The sequence below is a fragment of the Azolla caroliniana genome, unplaced genomic scaffold (genome assembly GCF_043228905.1).
Source record: "Azolla caroliniana isolate FFs.n. ecotype wild unplaced genomic scaffold, voAzoCaro1.0.p SCAF_1, whole genome shotgun sequence".
Classification (NCBI taxonomy): domain Eukaryota; kingdom Viridiplantae; phylum Streptophyta; class Polypodiopsida; order Salviniales; family Salviniaceae; genus Azolla; species Azolla caroliniana.
In genome coordinates this window covers 24,360,581-24,378,417 of record NW_028230436.1, presented here as the reverse complement: position 1 = coordinate 24,378,417, position 17,837 = coordinate 24,360,581, and positions in this window count along the sequence as shown.

The following is a 17,837-nucleotide window of genomic DNA, read 5'->3' as shown; positions in this document are numbered from 1 at the left end:
TCCGGAGTTCCAGCTTTCCGGTATCTTCGATGGTCCGGCCGCATCCTCCGTGCGCCGTCGTTTCTCGTCCACATACACCTCATGTAATTGACACAGGGCGTATATGCTATTCTTGTCGACAGGGCACTCCCATCCCGTAGCTTCCCGGATGCCTTCCGCGGTGTTTCGGATATCGTTGGAGTCGGTTTTCTCGGTGTTTCCTAGTACCTCCGGCCAGAAAGACGCCTTCGCTCCCGTTGACTCCCCGACACATATTCCCGCGGTTGTCGCATAGTTGCTTCTTGCCGCTAACTCCTCCTCGAGCACCTTCTTCATGCCGCCTTTCCGGAAGTTCGGTCGGAGTGGCTTCCGAGAGTCCATCGAATGAATCCGGTTTCCCTCGTAGTAGATGAGATCCCGTCATAGCGCCTCCTTATGGTCGTCGCAATCCCTCCGATCGTGTTCGGCGCTATCGCACCATATGCACCGTCGATCCGTATATTTGGAGCTTGTGGGGCGGTCATCCGACTTCTTCACCATCGCGATCTTTAGATTCTCCATCTCCTTCAGCAGCTGCTCCACCGTAGACGCGTCGACTCCCTTCTCGGCCGTAATCTCCCGAGCCCTCGGTTGATGGTCTTCCAGTCCCGTTCTCGGTTTCGGAATCGGTTCCGAAACCCTCTTTTCTTCGTTGGCAAGCCATTGCCCCCTCTTCGTGTACCGCGCGACGATATCCCGCACGCTTTCCCATGTTTCGGTGAGGCCGCTTTCAGTGGTCGTGTCCTCAAGAAGCACTCCGAGATCTTTCCGGTCCCGGACGTCCACAGCTCGCAAAAACATGATGACTTTGTCCGGTGCAAGAATAGTTTGATCTCTCGTGGACAACCTCCCGAACCGACTTTCGAATGTCGAAAACACTTCGAGGACCTTCAGCCCCTTACCTGACGTTTCCACCCAATCCTCGAATCCCCTCCGCGTTGCCTTGGAGGAGTCCTCGATGGCAAACGTGGTCTTTAACGCCTCTTCGAATGCTTCCCACGTCGGATTTTGTTGTTGCAACCCGTGGATACTCCCTTGAAGCCCGTCGGTCGCCACCCGGTTAAAGGATGTCACTTGCAGTCCTTCCGAAGCCCGGCACCGGAGCATCACCGCCTTGTAGTCCTGCAAATATCGCGACACATCCTTACCATTAAATTGCCCGTTGCGTTGCACGAGCCGCTCTACTGATGCCGAAATCTCCGACATCGTGCGTTGTTCTTGAAGCATCCGTTCGAACATCGCCATCATATTGTTAGCTTGTTGAGCCTCCATCTCCTTGCCACCCGTCTTCACGTCGGGTTCACCAACTGTGTCGTGCCTTTCGGCTCCGGATCGTTGCGTGAGTCGGGTGGGAACCACAGAGGTCTTGGACTAGGAGAAAGGAGTTCGTGAGATAGAGATTAATTATGAGTAAATAGCAAAGAGAAAGATAAGAAACTCGTGAATCACACGAGTATACTATATTAATTGGTACTTAGGGTGTTAAGAGAGAAGTAGATGTATAAATCGTGAATCCCACGAATAATTTTTGTATTGATTAATTCTTAATCCAAAAAAAAATCAACAACAACTACAATGTGCTCCCCATCCTTATATAGTGATGGGAGAGACTAAGCATAGCTACATGCTTTTTTACAAAAAGTGTTCATGTCCACTAAATGTGCATGTGATGCTTTTTTATTTCCTAAGTATAGGGCTCATGCACGCTAGATGTGCATGAGTTATTTTTAGTGTCTCGTGTTTTTTCTTTTTCATATATTAAAAAAATACACGATTTACCTTTTAATAAAGGTATGCATAAATAAAGGTCTTATACGTATTAAATCTATATTTAAAACACTTAAGATAAGTTAATGTAATGGTAAGGTTGGGGTTTGTCAACGTGGAGGTGCAGAGTTTGAATCACGCCCTGCGCAGTAGTGAGTATTTCCTTTCTTTTTACATTTATGTCTCTTTATCCGTTTTCCTCCTTGCCGGTATGCCGTTTTCTTCCTTGCCGGTATGCCGTTTTCCTCCTTGCCGGTATGCCGTTTTCTTCCTTGCCGTTTTCCTCCTTGCCGGTTCTCACCGAGCACTCCATTCTCTATCCGGAGGGACAAAAATATAATTTCCACATAGTGTGCAACCTACACTACGACAACGCTGTTTGTCAGATTGGGCAACGCGGGGCCACAAAGGAAACACTTATCCCTAGAGCAGGTGAAGTCGAGCTTATTGAATGAAGAAGCCCACCGGAAGGACCGAGAGTCCAAATACCGACCCGAAGGCCCTTGTCACGGAAAGTGACACGAATCGAGGAAGAGGCCCCAAAATCGAGATAAGTTAAGGGCAAGGTCGAAGTCAAGGGGAAGGCCCACGTTGTTGAGGAAATCCTCGCGTGTTCGCGAAATGAAGTGGGACCACCGGGGTCCTGAACCGAAAGAATTCGAAGGTTGTACTACAGAGAGATTGAGAGACGGAGATTCCAATTATGAGATGTATTGAGAGAGAGAGACTGAGATAGAGATTGAACCCTTGTCTTCAGTTTTTAGAGACAAGATACATCACCAATAAGATAACTAGATTTTTATTATTGTTTTCTTCATTTAGTACATAACTTCCTTTGATTCCTTGATTCATCCCCCTTTTCTTTTTCCTGCACTCTTTTATAGATGCCCTTATGCATATGATGCATGTCAGGGTGCAAGACATTTACAATGCACGTAATGCATGAAATGCATGCGATGCATGTTTGCCATTTGGCACTCAGGCATTACATGTGATGCATGATAACCATGTCATTCATTCAAGCTCTCATGTATGAGAATTTACATAGGAAAAAAGTATAATGATGAAAAAATACAACATTTTAAGAAATGACTTGGCTTTGTGGTAAGTCAATTGTGTTAGTAAGATTGTCCCTTCTTGTGGGAGAGACGGCTAGCAGAAATCGGTTAGAAAGCCGAAACAACAGTCGGTTGGTTGAAATCAACTGAAAAGCCGTAACAAGGTTCGGTCAAATGCTAGTCAGTCGAAAAGAAGTTCAAACAAATATACACATATATATATACACATAGTCATATATATATGTGAGATATGGTTGTATATATATAGGGAGAGTCGTAGTAGCTGCATATATATGTGGGATAACTCACTGAGAAAAAGCACTAAGAGAAGCGCGAAAGTGAGGCCTTCTCGGTTTTCTCCTTTCCACATGATTTTCACACCGTAGTGCGAAAATCTTCACGACACTCACCCCCAACAAACCGCACGTCCTCTGGTAAGTGCCAAGAAGAGAGTGTGAGATTTCGGCTACGGTGATTAGTACGATTCCTCCATTTCGAGCATGTCTATTCCTTTCACTCAAACTATTGTTGCCACCCAATCCACCATATCATTTGTTTAGTCTTTGCTTTACCATGACTAGTTGTCATGGCCCCTTATTCTCCTTTAGATCATAACCATTTAGGCTTTATGCATGTTCCACCTTTGTCCCGATCGTCTCCTTGCTCAAGGCACTTTGACCCGTCACGCATTTTGTTTTGTGTCTTTCTCCCCAAGCCTTTATCTGAATAATGACATTAACTACCCCATGTAGTACCTTCAAGTGCATGCCCACTTTGAGATCCTTACACGACCATGCACTATGTTCCTCACTTTGTCTACTTTTGTGGTAGCTTCTTATGTTAGAGTTGTCCATCGCTTCCTCGATCTTAATGATAGTGTTCTCCTTCAAGTTGAATGTTACATCAATATCTTGAGGAACACCATTTAAATCTTCTTAGGCCACTTGAACCTCGTCATTTCTTGTTGTTCTTTGCTTGGCCTCTTAAACACATGCATCAGCTTCAACCCTTGCTTTCTCGCTGCCACCTTCCTTCTCTTGGGTCTTATGTTGGTTCTTGGACGCAAATGCCCAAGTCTGTGGAACAAGTGTGGAGAAAATCTCTCGGAGTTCATTGTCTGTCCTTGTTGTGATGTTCACACCCACCTCCTTGACCTTGTCTTTTGTGGCTTCTTCGTCAATCATATAGACTTTGCACCTATTGTCCTCCATGAAAGAGGCGATGATCACATCCTTCGGATCCGCATGGCTCGCTTGGCCACTGCCATCCCTTCTCATACTTTGCTCTGACCCTTTGTTGCACGCATCAACTTTCATTTCTATGCTTTGCTTGACCTCTTTCTCCCACACATCAACTTCAACCCTTGCTTCTTCGTCGTCATTGCCCTTCTCTTGGGTCTTACATCGGTTAATGCCCAAGTCTCTAGAACGAGCGTGGTGAGATCCATATGTATTTGTCAGCCACACCCCGACATCGTTATTTGCATCAACTTGGACCTTCACTTCCTCGCCATCATCTTCTACCTCTTGGGTCTCACGTTGGCTTTGAATTGAATCCATTTGTCTTTGGTCAATTGCCTCTGACACCTTTGTCTTGATGTCACCTTTCACATCCGATTTGAACTTCCCCTCATTGCCACCTTCCATCTCTTGGGTCTTATGTCGGTTCTCGGATGCAACTACCCAAGTCTCTCGAACCAGTGTGGGGAAAGTCTTGTCACCACCATTCACCATCGACTCGTCCATATCTATCTTTGCCTTGATGCGCAATCACCTTCCCTCTCTTTGGTCTCATGTTGGCTATCGGACACAACTGCCAAAGTCTCTGGAACAAGTGTGGAGGAATCCTCTTATAAAGAATGTGTGTGTGTGTGTGTGTATGTGCATGCAAGATGAGAGAGAGAGAGAGAGAGAGAGAGAGAGAGAGAGAGAGAGCTCTAAAACAAGAAACTATATAAATTACGTCCAACAGTCACTAACTTAAAGTTACAAAAGGTTGGCTATCGGATGCAACTGCCGAAGTCTCTAGAACAAGTGTGGAGGAATCCTCTTGTAAAGAATGTGTGTGTGTGTATGTGCACACGAGACAAGAGAGAGAGAGAGAGAGAGAGAGAGAGAGAGAGCTCTAAAACAAGAAACTATATATTACGTCCAACAATCACTAAGTTACAAAAGGTTGGTTTAAATATCAACTGATCTAGGGCAAGTGCCATTTCTACTAATTACAAATCTAGCCTAGTATTGTGTACACTGTCTCTATGGGAAGTTGAATTTGATTCTCAACACGCCCCTTCGAACACAACTTTTGGATGTCAAAAGGTTGTTTTGGTTCAGTCTTCGAAATACTTCGATTCGGTTGAGTCGACTTCAGCTTCGCTTTTTTATTTTAGTTTTGTTTCCGGTTTCGACTTTGCTTTTTGATTTCGATTGTTTGATTCTCCATGTTCGACTGTTCGATTGTTTGTTCGTACTTCGACTCCTCTGGTTGGCTTCGATCGATAGATCGGTTACTTCTACTTCTCGGCTACTTCCGTGTCACCTGGTGTACTCCCCCTCAAGCTCAGCAATGTAGAGATTGTGAGACCAAGGTCCGATGCAAATTGCCCGAGCTTGTCGACTCCTATGCCCTTTGTAAAGATGTTAGCAACTTGAAGGTTCGTACTGATGTGTTGGAGATTGATTTCACCGTCTTGAACGCGCTCGCGAATGAACGCGCTCACGATGCGTTTAGTCCGCGCATGGACTACGGGGTTCCGAGCGTGGTAGATACTGCTCCTGTTGTCGCAAAAGAGGCAAATTGGATCCGTAATGGGAACACCCAAGTCCTTCATGATGCGTTTGAGCAAGACAGCTTCACATGCGGCGACAGTCACACCCTTGGATTCGGCCTCTGTGCTCAACAATGCGACTGTCGGTTGTTTCTTGTTGCTCCAAGAGATCACTCCGTTGCTGAGTGAGAAGACAAATCTGGAAGTGGATCATCTATCAGCCTTATAAACAGCCCAGTCTGCGTCTGTGTACCCTTCGAGTCGAATAAGTGTTTTCGACTAATGCATGATGTCATAATCCATCATCATACTGACATACTGAAGTATCCTCTTAGAGCAATCAAGATGACCATTTCGTGGGTTCTGCATGAATTGGCTGAGTAGGCCGACTGAATAGCTGAGGTCGGGTTGTGTGATGGTTAGATAAATTAGGCTACCAATCAGTTGTTGATACTGAGTCGGAACACACTTGGTTGTGCCTGAATCGACATCGAGCTTGAGATTTCGATCAAGAGGGGTAGACACAAGTTTGCACTTGGTCATTCTGAACTTGTAGAGTAAGTTGATAATGTAGTGCCATTGAGAGATCAATATCCCGACTGGTGTTCGAATTACTTCGATGCCAAGAAAGTAATGGAACTTGTGCAGGTCTTTCATTTCGAAATTGCTGGATAGGAGTGATTTGACCTTAATGATCTTGGCGAGATCCTTTCCTCTGATTACTAGATCATCCACGTATAGGATAATGACAATCGGGTGGTGCGACTCGATTCATATGTGCAAGGAGATGTCCGATTTCGACATTCAAAAGCCGATTTGGTGAAGATACTAAGTGATCTTCGAATGCCAAGCATGCAGTGCTTGCTTGAGGCCGTAGATTGGCTTTTTGAGTCAGCACACGACTTTCAGATGAGTATAGGATTCAAAGCCGGTTGGTTGTACCATATACACCTTCTCTTCCAATTTTCCTTGAAGAAAAGCGTTATTGACATCCATTTGGTGGAGATGCCATCCTTTCGCGGCTACGAGTGCAATTACAGTCCGCACAGTCGTCATGTTTGCCACTGGGGCAAAGGTCTTCTTGTAATCAACTCCGTGTGTTTGTGCATATCCTTTTGCAACGAGTCATTCTTTGAAGCGATTTAAGGAGCCATCGACATTGTATTTGACCTTATATATCCATCAACAACCAATCGCTTTCTTGTGAGGTGAATGGGGAATAAGATCTCCTGTCTCATTTTTGCAGAAGGCCTAGATTTCTTCGTTCATCACGCCGACCCATCGCGGGTCCTTCACGGCTTCGGAGAATGTTTCCGTTTCCCGTGCAGTCGCTACCTTCATCATAAAGGCGTAATGATACGCTATGTACTCATTGTCGCCGAATCAGCTTACGGGGTTCTTTTCACGGGTGGACCGGCGTAGCTTCTCGTTCGCGGAGACTAAATTATGCTTTCTTCGCTCCATTCGTCTAGAAGATTGGGATGTCCAGGCCTTCGAACTCATTGTCAAGGGACTGAGTTGACGTGTGGTCGATTGGATCTTCGTATTCAGACATCTTGGCCTTCCCTTTGTCGAGTTTCTGACTTGGCCGAGATGTGCTTTGGTCACTCGGGGGCTCCTGTGGTCCACTAAGCCTTGTTGTAATCAGACTTTCTTCGAACATGTGTCCAAATCAAAATTCATCTTCTATCTCTCGTTCGGCCGATTCTGAGTCGATTGGAGTAGAAATCGGAGTCGTCTCTGGATCGTACCAGGATGCCAACTCGTCTAAAACTACGTCTCGACTTACTCGAGCTTTTCGGCTAGATGGGTTGTAGCATTTGTACCCCTTATGTTCCAGCGAGTACTCTACAAGGATACATTTCTCCGACTTTAGGTAGAGCTTTTGTCACGTTTCATCGGGAATATGCACGTAGGCGATTGCACTGAAAATCCGAACATGTGATAAATCCGGCTTCTTTCCAAAAAACCTCTCATGCGGGGTTACTTCGTATACCCTAGAGGTTGTACACTTGTTCATGAGATATACGTCCGTGTTCGCCGCATCTGCCCAGTAGGATTTCGACATGTTCTTCTCATTCATCATTCCCCGTGCAACCTCTACGATGTGCCGATTCTTCCGTTTGGCTACATCGCTTTGCTGAGGTGTATGTAGACACGAGAATTCTCGTCATATTCTTTCCTTTCGGAGATATGCCGTAAACTCGTCCGAGAAATATTCTTTGCTTCCATCCGATTGAAGTCAGCGTACGTGCCGACCCGTGGTTTTGTTGACTTCGTTTTTGAGCCTTTGGAAGTGGCCGAACACTTTGCTCTTCTGTTTCATCGGGTAGAGCCAAGTATGCCTGGAGAGGTCGTCGATGAACGTGACATAATATCGGCAACCACCGAATGTTGTCGTCTGGGCTGGTCCCCACACATATGAATGTACTACATCCAGGAGCCCTTTGCTCACATTCCTCTCTTTCGGGAATGGATGTTGGCATTGTTTTCCGAACTGGCATGCCTCGCATACACCCGTAATCTCCTTCTCAGTAAATGTAGGGAGTCCAATTACGACTCCTTTTGACTGCATGTTTTGGAGCTTTTGAAGATTGATGTGGCCAATTCTCTTGTGCCATAGTTTCAAGTTTGTTTCAACTTTAAGGCCTTTTGCGAACATAGCCGATTTCACCTCCTCTAATTCTCAACGACTGTGCGCTATAATTTGATCGTCCTTTTCGATGAAGCACCCTTCATTATTGAATCGTACTTGCATACCTTATTCGACAATCTGGCTTATCGAGACCAGGTTTTTTGTGATGGTTGGAACAAGCAAGACATTCTTGAGGCAGGTTTGTTTGCCGTCATTACCGAGTGGAACATTCCTGACATGCCAAATTGGGTGAGTCGTATCATCTCCAGTTTCGCAATAGTCGGGTCGATCGGGCTTCCATAATTCTTGGAACCAATCTTCATGGAACGCCATGTGATTGGATGTTCTTGAGTTGACAAACCATGTGCTATCTAAAGAAGAGGTGTTGGTCGGGACCTGTGCCGACATCAAGTGTGCTTCATGCCTCATTATGAACATCCCTCCACAATCGTCGTAGTCAGAATTCCAAGCATAGTTTGTGAATTATCGGCTAGTCAAAGCTGACTCTCGTATCTTTTTCCGGCACTCCTCTTCATAGTGACCATATTTTCCACAATACTTGTATTCGATCGGGTTGTTATGATTGCTCGGTCCGGCAGGGTGGCTCCCCCTTCTGCCAAACTCTCTAGGACTATTTATGTTCTCTTTCCATTGGTGGAAATTACGCTCTTGGGTCGGCCGACTGTGTCGGCCTCGTCCGAGCCGACCTCTATTTCCATAGCCGAATCCTCTTCTATCATCCCACTGTGAGTAGAGCATCTGACCATCAAGCGCATTGTTCCTTTGTCGAACATGATTCTCTTCAACCAATAGAATTGATTGAAGGTCAAAAAAGGAGGGAGGCTTCTCCCTCGCACGAGTGGCTGATTTGATCATGCCGAATCGAGGTGCCAAGCCGCCGAGACATATTTGCACCATTTCTTCATCGTCGATGATGACATTAATCGAACCTAGGCCATCGCACAACTCCTTGATCTTCAAGGTATAGCCGATGATTAACATGTCCCTATGTTGCACATTGTTTAGCTCCTATTGAAGTTGGAGCTTTTGTGCAGCCGTATTGGCCGCAAAGATCTTCTTGAGATTTCCCCAAGCTTCTTTCGGTGTTTCCAAATCTCGAATATAGCTGAGCATGTGGCCATGAATGCACGATGCAAGGCAATACAACACATGGCTCGCGGCCTGCTCCCATGCTAGGTAGTCGGCGTGTGTCGCGTTGGGTTGCGTTTCGTGAGCTCCCTCGATGTAGCTCCACTAACCTTGTCCGACAAGGTACTGATGCATCTTGTACTCCCAAGATGCAAACTTTCTTCTATTGAGCTTCTCGATGGGAAGAACGCTTCCCATCTGGGTATTCATTGTCGAACTTCTTCTACTCTTGATGTGAGCTGTGCAGAAATCGTTGCTATAGCGATCAGTTTGTTCTCTATGAGCTTGACCACAACACACGTAAAGGCGATGGGCTTGGATCAAGCTACCACGTGCTCTGATACCATATAAAGAATGTGTGTGTGTGTGTGTGCACGTGAGACAAGAGAGAGACAAGAGAGAGAGAGAGAGAGAGCTCTAAAACAAGAAACTATATATTACGTCCAACAGTCACTAAGTTACAAAAGGTTGGTTTAAATACCAATTAATCTAGAGCAAGTGCCCTTTCTACTAATTATAAATCTAGCCTAGTATGATGTCTACTGGCCAGTGTGAACGTTGTCTCTATGGGAGGTTGAGTTCAATTCTCAACACCTCTCCATGGTCGTTGCTCTCTCTTGCCATCTTCAGGCCAATGTCATTGTTTGTATTGTCTTGGAACTTTTCTTCCTCTTCGCCACAATCCATCCCTTGGGTCTCACGTTGGTTCCCATATGCAACTGCCCAAGTCTCCGGAACAAGTGTGCAGAAAGTCTCACCATGTCCGTCGGCCATCCTTGTTGTCTTGTTGATAGCCACCTCCTTAATGTCGTCTTTAGTGGCTAGATCCTCAATCATGCCAACCTCGCACTCTTTATCTTCCTTGATGCAAGCTTTGATTAGCCTTTCTCCTTCATCATTCAATGTTTCGAACACGATGCATTTTCCAAAACATTCGTCCTCTCTCGAAGTGGCCTTTGCCGTCCTCGAGTGATCATCAATCTTCTTTTCTTCTGGGTCACTTTGTTTAGGTAGCTCAACCACTTTCGGTTGTCTCGTTTTTCCCCCGCTCAATCCTACCAAGTCAGTGTCATCAACCCATTCATGACCCTAGTCGAGCCTGTTGCACGCTCGCTTCACCGCAATCCAGTCTGCCACAAGCTCGTTCGCTTGGGTATCATCTTCAAGGAGAGTCCTCAGTTCTTGTTTATCCTTCATATCCAGAGCTTTCAGGTAGTACAAAGTATTGTCCTCCTCATGCAGCACTTGATCCGTGGTGGGGAGACGACGAAACATCTGGTCGAACTTGTCGTACACCCTCGAGCCGCTCATCCTCTTATATTTCTTCTCTATCCACTTCATCAAGTCATGTCGAGTCATCCACGACAAAATATTCTATCATGAACTCCGCTAATATTGCTTTCTCGAACTTGGATCATGTCGTCTTCCCTTCTCGAAGCTCAATGACCCGTCTTTGGACGTTGTTGGCGACAACTCTCTTGAAACTTGAGATTGGACGTGCTTTAGACATGTCCCCCTGCTTCATCTCCCTTTATATGCCTCAAGGAACTTCATAATGTTCCTTCCATCAAATTGACCCACGATCTCCACGATACGATCGACAACCTTCTCGATGCTTGCATCATTGCCCTAGGTTCTCCTTATTTGTTTGACGATTATCATCATCCTTTCAAACTCTCCCGCTTGACTGCTTCAGGATGTCATCTCCAAGTATTAGTCGATCCTCACCTTGATCCTTCCTACCGCTTCTTCACGTCAGGTTCATGAAGAAAGATGTCGAGGAAATCCTCGCGTGTTCACAAAATGAAGCGGGACCATCGGGGTCCTAGACCGGAAGGATTCGAAGGTTGTACTAGCTTTAGCAAGAAAGAATTTAAGATAGATACAGAGAGATTGAGAGACGGAGATTCCAATTATGAGACATATTGAGAGAGAGAGATTGATATAGAGATTGAACCCTTGACTTCAATTTTTAGAGGCAAGATACATCACCAATAGGATAACTAGATTTCTATTATTGTTTCCTTGATTCAGTACATAACTTGCTTTGATTCCTTGATTCATCCCCCTTTTCTTTTTCTTGCACTCTTTTATAGATGCCCCCATGCATATGATGCATGTGACCGTGCAAGACATGCATACAATGCATGTAATGCATGAAATGCATGCGACGCATGTTTGCCATTTCGTGTGCATGCATTACATGTGATGCATGATAACCATGTCACTCATTCAAGCTCTGATGTATGATAATTTACATATGAAAAAGTATAATGATGAAAATACAACTTTTTAAGTAATGACTTGGCTTTGTGGTAAGTCAATTGTGTTATGGAAGATTGTCCCTCCTTGTGGGAGAGTCTGCTGGCCGAAATCGGTTAGAAAGACGAAACAAGAGTCGATTCGCCGAAATCAACCGAAAAGGCCGGAACGAGAGTCGGTTGGCCAAAATCGGTCAAAAAGATGAAATCAAAGTCAGTTGGCCGAAATCGACCGAAAAGGTCAAAACGAGAGTCGGCTAGCCAAAATTAGTCAAAAACCCAAAATCCGGCTCCATAGCTTAACGGGCTGGCAGAGAGAATGGACCAGACCGTAATAGAGAGGGTCTGAAGTATGCTTGCACATGCAAAGTTACCGAAGACGTTATGGGCTGAGGCATTGATAACGACAACATATGTGATAAACCGATCACCCTCAGTACCCTTGGATGGTGATATTCCAGAAAGTACGTGGGGCGGCTAGGACGTCTCATACCGATATCTGAGGGTGTTCGGTTGTCTTGCCTATGTGCATGTGGCAAAGGACCGAAGGGGGAAATTGGATTCGAAAACTTGGCCATGCATATTTCTCGGCTACGACGATGATGAATTCGGATATTGTCTATGGGACTTAGCCAAAAAGAAGGTGATTAGGAGTCGAGACATCGTCTTCATGGAAGAGAAGACGATTGTCGATTGGGAGATTGAGAATAAGTCTCCAACTACTCAATTGAGTAGAGTCTATGCTCGGCCGAATCGAGAAGAAGGCGATTCGATCCAAATCCAAGTCTTGGTTACATCCATGATAGTAATGGTTTCGGGGGGGGGGGGGGGGGGGGGGGGGGGCGTAAGGCACTAATGCTAAAAAACAACCGATTTAATACTCCGCAAAATCGAGAATCGACTGAAGAACGAGGGGAACCGGCCGAACAAGGAACCAAATTCGTCTCAGCCGAAGAAGTCGAAGAAGTACGACTGTGCCGAATGGAGGCCGAAGATATCCCCTGCGAGAGAGAAGGCCCACCTAGAGATTTCCGGATGAAGAACATGTATTGTTAAATGATGAGGGGGGTGCCGGAAAGCTTTGAAGAAGCTAAGCATGATACCCAGAGCCGAAAGTTGTTAAGTGCAATGCAAGAGGAGATGCATTCCTTGCATAAGATTCACACATACAAAATGACCGAGTTGCCGAAAGGGAAGAAGGCAGTACGGAATAAATGGGTATACAAGTTAAAACTGAGAGATAACAGGAATCCACCCAAGTACAAAGCATGAATTGTCGTGAAAGGCTTTCAGCAGAAGAAGGGTGTCGATTTTGATGAAATATTTGCCCCGGTCATGAAGATGATGTCAATCCGAACATTGCTGAGCATCGAAGCTAGCATGGATCTCTAAGTCGAGCAACTAGACATCAACGTGGCCTTCTTTCATGAAGATTTGGAGGAAGAGATATACATGCACCAGCCAAAACGATTCGAAGAAAAAGGTGAAGAAAACCTAGTATGCCGATTGAGAAAGAGCTTGTATGGATTGAAGTAGCACCTCGGCACTGGTAGCGAAAGTTTGAATCTTTCATGGTGGATCACAGTTTCGACAAGACACGGGATGATCACTGCGTCTTTGTCAAGAAGTATGATGGATGAGATTTTCTCATCCTCCAGTTCTATGTGGATGACATGCCGATTATCGAACAGGACCCGAGGAAAATTGGAAGTTTGAAGAAGGCCTTGAGTAGGTCGTTCTCGATGAAAGATATGGGTCTGATAAAACAAATCCTAGGAATGAAAATTATTCGGGATCGAACAAAGAAATTGTTATGGTTGTCATAGGAGAAGTATGTGACAAAAGTGCTCCAGAGACTCAGCTGGAAAGCGCAAAATCAGTCGGCTCGACACTGCCGACAAAATGTAAGCTGAGCGAAAGTCAATGTCCGAAATCAAAACCGAGAAGGCCGAGATGTGAAAAGTCCTTTATGCCTTTGCAGTCATAAGCTTGATGTATGAAATGGTGTAGACAAGGCTGGACATTGCATATGCAATCAAAGTGGTTAGCCGATATATGAGCAATCTCGGAAGAGAGCATTAAGCTGCAGTTAAATGGATACTTCAATACCTGAGAGGCACCTCAAACGTGTGTATTTGATTCGGCTCGAGTGGCCCCACATTGGAAGGTTATATGGATTTGGACATGTCGGCTTATGTGAATACCAGCCGATCGACGTCCGGATATGTAATGATGTATGTAGGGGTAGTTGTTGCATGGTAGTCGAGGCTGCAGAAGGCTGTGGTGTTGTCGACCATGGAAGCTAGCAAGGATGTGATTTGGATGAGGGAGTTCATTGGAGCGTTGGGAATTCGGCAAGAGGAATTACGATTCCATTGCGATAACCAGAGTGTCATCCACCTTGCGAAAAATGCCGTCTACCATTCGAGGACCAAGCACATCCAAAGAAGATACCATTGGCTCTGAGAGCGAGTAGAAGAAAGGGATTTTTCTTTGGTAAAGATCCACATGAACGACAACGAGTCAAACATGCTAATGAAGGTACTGTCGGGCGAGAAGCTGAATTTGTGCCGAGAAAGTGTCAGATTGGATAAGTACCCCATGCCGTAGTGAAGGGGGAGTTTGTTGGGAAACATTTCTGTTACGGGCATGACCATATAATATCCCGTGGTGAGAATTTACCGTAGTATTCTATACACGTGGATAAGTGTGAGGGTTAAACGAGAGTGTAAAGAAGGGGAGGATTACTTTTAAATCCTCGGGATTGAGACAACCCATTAGGACAAGTGTGAACATGGCTTGGGGCCTTGGGTATCGCTGTAAATAGAGGCTTAGCTACCCTCATTTCATTACCTTGTTGACTACGTCGAGACTCTATCTTGTGGTGGGTCAACTCTTGTAGCGAGTGCGCTAGCACCAGGTACGACTCGACGCCACGACGGTGGTATGGGACGCCGATTGAGGCTCGAGTCCGTCTCGATCCCTTCGCTCGGGGGTGGTCGGGTGGATCGACACCCTTCTTTCTCTCTCTCCTTTCTTTCTATCTACCTAGATCTATCCTTATCTAATGCCTACTTTAGTACATGTCTCTAATATTTGCTTTTTTCTTTTTTTAGAGAGAAAGAAGGGTGTTGATCCACCCGACCACCTCCAAGCAAAGGGATCGAGATGGACTCAAGCCTCCATCGGCATCCCATACCACCACCGTAGCGTTGAGTTGTAACTGGTGCTGGCGCACTCGCTACAAGAGTTGACCCACCACAAGACAGAGTCTCGACGTAGTCAACAAGATAATGAAATGAGGGTAGCTAGGCCTCTATTTATAGCGATACCCAAGGCCCCCAACCATGTTCACACTTGGCCTAATGAGTTGTCTCAATCCTGAGGATTTAAAAGTAATCCTCCCCTTCTTTACACTCTCGTTTAATCCTCACACTTATCCACGTGTATAGAATACTACGGTAAATTCTCACCACGGGATATTATATGGTCATGCTCGTAACAATTTCCCTCCGGATGGGAACAGAACGAACCAAGTCGAATGGAGTAAATAAGTATTTCGGCCGAGGCGGAGATCGAAAACCGAAACTGAAATTGGGAGACCATATATGTAAATAGTCTAAATGTGCCCCTTGTGGGCTATGTATGTAAATAGCCAGAAAGTTGTATATGTATAAATACAACTAGGGCAAACTTTATGGAAAGAGTGAGTATCATTATTAGTTGTTACGTAGTTAGAGAAGGTTGTTGCCTCTGTAACTGTGTGAGAGGAGGAAAGAGTAAGAGTTAGTGTGTGTAACTCTGTAACCGTCTGTCTGTCAGACGCAGAAGATCTCAAGGTTGTTGCCTCAGAGTGTCTTATTATACTACCTCTCATCATAGTGATCTGTTTTGGAGTTTGTGGACTCCACGTGATTTTTTCTAGTTCGGGTTTTCCACGTTAAAATATTGTGTCTTGGCATTTCGTTCTCTTACTGTCTATGTATTGTTCCTTTCTTGCTTTCTGCACTCAAATATAAGAATGAGAAACCGGTTGTGGTCGGTCACGATCCTCACATATAGGTACACGAGGACCTTACATATCAAGAACATACAAGGAGACATGTATGGTAGTTACATACCCTTCTAACAACTTACACCCACCTTACATACACTCTTCCATATTTGCACACATGCACCCAAATGTGTTCATAGACATATCATATACTCACATTCACTTTTGTGCACAGTTGCACAGTTGCACATTCACTTACAAGAATAGTTTTCACACAAAGACTTTCACTCCATGGCCACAAAATGCAGGTGATAACACTATGTGGAGATTTCAACAACTCTACAAATGCAGGTGATAACACAAGTGCGCACTCACAAATGTTGAGAGAGGAACAAGGTCAGTGGTATAATATGCAAAGCTCATTGGATTGGGTGGATTTATGGCAAATGACACACCCACATGTTCCTGGTTTTACCTTTCATCACACCACCCACTCCGCATACTATGCCATGCTTGATAGATGGTATTTGTTGCATGCTAGTCAGTATGAAAATTTCACATGTACAATGCATATAAATCATGCTTTGCAGTTGTCGGATCATGCTCCTGTCTCACTGGACCTTCATTTTCGGAATCATTCCTATGAAGTGCATCTCCAAAGGAAGAGACTTATGCTCATTAACAAAACCTTACCTCAAGCATGAACTCTTCCAGATGATGGTCTATGACATAATACGTCCTCTTTATGTAGAAGTCAACATAGATGTTGATATATTGTGTGGGTACATTTTGTACATAGATTACAAACAATAATACAACAGTATGGGAAGTGGTATGTCTGAAGACAAAGACATTACACTCAACAAGCCAAATTTACTTGTCAAGCCCTAACGGAGTTAGCACATAGAAGATCTTTGACTTTACATGAAGAGGATGCTTGTGTATGGCCAAACACACATTGATGCTACTTGACAAAAATAAATTGGAAAAATGGCAAGTTAGGTCAAGACATTTTCCATTGAAAGACAAAGGATGCTCTTCTAAATCTGTCTTCAAAAGGATGCATATAATACGCCAAAAGGAATCCATTAAATTGATCAAAACTGGTGATGGTTTGTGGAATACAAACTGACTTGGGGTAAAAGCATGCGAGTGGAAACACTATTATAGCTAATTAGCTACTAAAATGGCCATAGCTAATTACCTATTTGTTTAGCTAGTCTTTCTTGTGGGAAAATCAAATATTTGAAAAACTAATTTATGAAAAAACTCAAATATTTGAACTTCTGTTTCAGACGTAGTGGAACTTGGGGAATATCACCATCATCTAAGGTCGACTTCAATGTCATCAATTTCCTGTTTAGCCTAAGTCTGATTTTGAACGCAGATGGAGTACTCAGAGCACGAACGCAGACGTAGCTCCCGCAACAGCAAAAAATCGACATTGCAGATTGAGAGCTACAACACAGAACCCGCTCGATCATCGTCCAGGTATGTTTCAGTTACAGAAACCCCAAACATTTGTTTTTTCTTTTTGACTACTGTCTGAACTTTGGTGCCGATTCATATTTCCCCAAAATCGAATAGGGCGAAGTCCTTGGAGTCCCATACAAGGATGTCTCGCAAATCGGGGAGTAGCAACAGGTGTGTTTATATTACTTTTTTTGTGTTTAATCCTGTCTTTAGTGATTAGGGTTTGTGATTGAAATTTCTGATTAGGGTTTTTGATTATAAATTTCTGATTAGAATTTCTGAATAGGGTTTCTGGTTACAAATTTTGATTACAAATTAGAATTTCTGAATAGGGTTTTTGTTTATAAATTTCTGCTTAGGATTTCTGATTAGGGTTTGTGATTGAAATTTTTTATTAGGGTTTCTGATTGAAATTTCTGATTAGGGTTTTTGATTATAAATTTCTGATTAGAATTTCTGAATAAGGTTTCTGGTTACAAACTTCTGATTACAGATTTTGATTAGGGTTTCTGATTTCAAACTTCTGATTACAGATTTTGATTAGGTTAAGTTAAAGATTTTGCACCATTTTTGTTGTTGTTGATTGGGGTTTTTGATTCTCACATATTCTGATTTTGCACTACTTCTGATTTCTGAAATGATATTTCAGATGGCTCGTTCCTCCGTATACGAGAGTGCTAAACTTCGCAAAATTTTGCGAGACAAAGGAGGACTT